General features: G+C 42.1%; 1 pseudogene; it reads right to left on the bottom strand.

The window, feature by feature from the left end:
• Window positions 1–2,153: 2,153 nt before the first annotated feature.
• LOC118554853 (poly(A) polymerase alpha-like) lies at window positions 2,154–3,149 on the bottom strand (annotated as a pseudogene).
• Between the last annotated feature and the right edge of the window lie 838 nt (window positions 3,150–3,987).

Raw genomic sequence — 3,987 nt, 5'->3', positions numbered from 1 at the left:
AAGCCACTTCCTCCCAGAACAAGAATTGTATTTCTGCTCTGTGGCTATGTTGTAGTCTCACCGTAGCTGTCAGCCTGAGGAAGAAAAGTATAATCTTGAGAAAAACCTGTCTCAGGTATGACCTTTCAAATGTCTCCAGACAAGGGGAAGTTGCTCTCTTCTAGAAAGGTCAAGAGCTAGTGAATAGAGAGCTGGTACCAGTTGCCAATATGGAAACAGGCAGTCCACTTCATTTACTGTAGATCTGTGAGAAGCTGATTCTGCTCTAATGGACTGACATTGGGGGGGACACCCTACTCCTTCTAGTAAGGTTTGCGCCATGTGGGAAGTTACTAAAAGGATGTAAAATCCTGGGGTGCCTGGCTGGCTCAGTCAGTGGAGCGTGCGACTATTGATCTTGGGGTTGTGAGTTTGAGCCCCATGTTGGGTGTAAAGATTACTTAAAAAATAAAGTCTTAGGGGAAAAAAAGGATATAAAATCCTAACATAAGAACAAAGTAAATATATATAATCAAGCTTATTAAATACTCCACAAAGAAGAGGATATGAATTGATAGGACTAAGTATACCTTGGAGCAGAGTTAACACGGGTCACACTTTATTCAGATTTGGTGTAGCCTAGAGTCAGGACATGATACAGGGAGACAAGGAGGAGGCCTTGACTAAGCAGAAGAGCCTAGATGCATTTTTTAGATTTTGGTTAAAGAAAAACAAAACAAAACAAAACTTGGAAATGGATGTTCAGTGCTTTTCACTGAAATTATAGTCAAAGTTGCCTTGTCTCCACTGTAGCTCTACTAGAGGAGATTCCCCTGAATAAGCCCTCCAACCTGTGATCATTTCCAACCACGTGCAGACATTGTGATTGAAGATGTCTATGCATGTAAACAGGTGAGCAGCTGTGAATAAAATTTAGCGAATTTAGAATTCTGTGTCTATGGTGATTTTTTGAAATTTTCTTATTTGAAATCTAGCTTAAGGAAGAAAAACACCATTCGGGACTGAGGAATTTGCGGAATTTGCCCCAAAACATTCTTTTCAATAATTTAGTTGTGCTGCAAGCAGTTTAAGCAAAGCTATTTGGACTTACTGTTTTAGGAACAGTTATGCCCTCTACAGAGAAGAATCGGTAATTGTGATGCCATCTTAGCCATTTTCCTGATGAGAGGGAATCAATTACTTACTGCTTGACACTGGGGGAGAACTTACCCACGTCCTTAAATTCTTGGCTTGGAGTAGGAATGGGGTGAAATAACCTTTAAGTTAAGAACTTTGGAACAAAGAGGGGAGCTGATGCAGTATCTGGGACAAAGGTGGGCCTAAGATTCAAAGGCGAGACCTAAATGTTAATACATACTCAGGAAGCAGTCTTGCCCTATGGGAAAGGAGGGAGCTCCTAAGGGCACCAGCCTGATGCAACAGAAGTATCAAAAATGTTTACCCTGGTTTTTTTTTTTCATTTTTTAAATTTTATTATGTTAATCACCAAACCCTGGTTTTTAATACAAAGTAAATATTGTCTTTTCCAGAAACAAAGGCAGAGCTTGAGAACAGCATTTCCTCCACACTTTCTGCCCTATTCTTGACTGGAATAGCATTTTATTACTGCCCACAACTTATTTATTTTACATTTAAAAATAAAAAAAGGGGGGCTTGGCTGGTTCAGTTGGAGGAGCATGTGACTCTTGATCTCAGGTTTGCAAGTTCAAGCCCTGCATTGGGTGGAGAGATTACTTAAATAAATAAACTTAGAAATAAATAAATATTAAAAAGCTGTGGAGTTTTAAAATTCATTAAAATACAGCCAGTCGTACACTTTATTTCTTTTGTCCCTGACCACAGATGTATTTATCAACACTGATGCAATTTTAAGTGTTAATCTTTTTACTAAAAAATCATAAGCATCTTCTCTAAGTTATTACAGTCTTGTAAGTATACTTTACACAATTAAGTTTACTGGTGGTTTCCATTATAAAAGATGCTACTTTGTCACTCTAGGAAATTTACAATTCAGAAAAAAAATTAGAAGAAAAAAAGCACCTATAGTTTCACCACATATAAAATTCACCCACTATCTGTATTTTGGGATCATTATTATAATATTTAATCATTGAGTAATTTTTTATCTTTTTTTTCAGTGTTTACAATCAATTTTATTTTAATATAATCTAAACACATACCATTTAGAAAATACCAAGAAGAATTTATGTATAAGAGTCGATGCTGGGGCGTCTGGGCGGCTCAGATGGTTAAGCATCTGCCTTCGGCTCGGGTCATGGTCCCAGGGTCCTGGAATCAAGCCCCACGTCCGGCTCCTGGCTCAGCGGGGAGCCTGCTTCTCCCTCTGCCTCTCCCTCTGCTTGTGCTCTCTCTCTCTGTATCTCGAATGAATAAATAAAAATCTTAAAAAAAAAAAAAGAGTTGATGCTATTGCATTTGAGTAAGACTGGCAAGTTCTTGCTACTGGCATAATCCAGGAAACACCTGCGAGGAAACCATATATATAGGAATAGATGTTGTGGCATTTGGCCCCCAGTTTGATAGCTCTTTGAGACAACTGAAGTTTTCAATGTTTGGTACTAGATGTAAAGTTTCATTTGTTACCCTGCAACCGTTAAGACTTTTTATGCATCTTGTATCTAAATTCTTAAGCAGGCTGTCGTCTCATAAACTCAAGTCTTCTGGAAGAGTCTGCGGTGCTAAACTTGCAAAGAAAATATCAATCTCTATCTCGTCCAAACGCAGTTGGATGCCTCTTCAACAGCCTTTTATATGTACCCCTAATCTATACGATCCAAACGTTAAAAATTTTCCTCCAACAGTTTCAATTAGATTGTGGAAGATTTTTGCTTTCACTGATTTCTCGGATCCACTCTTTTACCAAGTTATTTAATTTTCCCCAAATTAAAATCCTGCGCTGCAGTTCCTCTTCCTCTTCCAAAGCCCCAAAGGGCTTCAGAGTCTCATTTGGCTTCTGTGTAAGGAGGCAGTCAGTTTCCTTGGGGGCTGCTAAGCTGATAGGAGAGGTAAGGTCACAGCGCTTCTGCGGCTGCTGTTTGCTGTCATCCCGGCACTGTAACTGGAAAGGGCAAGGTGTTCTCAGCGGACACGGCCCAGTCGCTTCCCCGTCCCGACCGCCCCCCCCGCATCCCGACCCTCCCAACGCCGTCCTGCGCATGATCCACTGAGGCGGCGTGGGGCGGGGCGCTACAGCCCTGAGTCCAACCCCCTTTCCCCGCACCGCCCCCGCCACTTTCGGCCTTTCTCCTCCTTCCGCTTCGTCCTAACGTGGCCCCGCGAGTAATTTTTTTTTTGTCTTGACAGAAATAAATGTTTCATTATAATAGGTGATTGTGTTGAGATTCCTGGAGGGAAGTAGGGGCTGAAGGAGGTGGTAGAATTGGTTTGTGATGGTGTGTAGTGCTGTTCTACAATCTTTCTCCTTCAAAGCGTAGGGTAGAATTCTAGTTCTCCACCCTCTTGAGGTCAACCATAGCTTTAACTGATGGGATAGGAGTGGGAATGGCATGTGTCTGTTGCAAGTGGGAGCCTTTAAAAGGCAGCGCACAGGTTGCTGTGCTTCTTTCCTCCTGCCTGACGTGCAAAGTACTAGAGGGTGGAAGTTGCTTAAGCCTGAGTCTTTGTGTAAGGAGGCTGCAGAACAGAAAGAGAGGGAACCTCGAAAAGGTGATTAAAGAAAGCTCAATGAAATTACTACTTACAATGGTGTGACAAGATATAGGGAAACTATAGAAGCTGGAGGAATACCACAGGTCTAGCGACAGCAGGAAACCTAAAGTCTCTATACGGGAGGGGCAAGAAGAGGGAGGGATGGCTGAAACCAGTGAGAGTGCAGTAGCAGGAGAGAGCCAGCGGGGAACTGTGGCCTTTGGCGTAGGAATGCATAACCTGTCACCTCACCTAGAGGCAAAGAGGCGATCGAGGGCATCAACCCAGCAGTCTTTCTCTGCCCTCCCATATTCCAGT

Source organism: Halichoerus grypus, chromosome 5, assembly GCF_964656455.1.
Source record: "Halichoerus grypus chromosome 5, mHalGry1.hap1.1, whole genome shotgun sequence".
Taxonomy (NCBI): Eukaryota; Metazoa; Chordata; class Mammalia; order Carnivora; family Phocidae; genus Halichoerus; species Halichoerus grypus.
The sequence above is the reverse complement of the archived record's forward strand: the minus strand, read 5'-3'. Positions and strand labels throughout refer to the sequence as shown.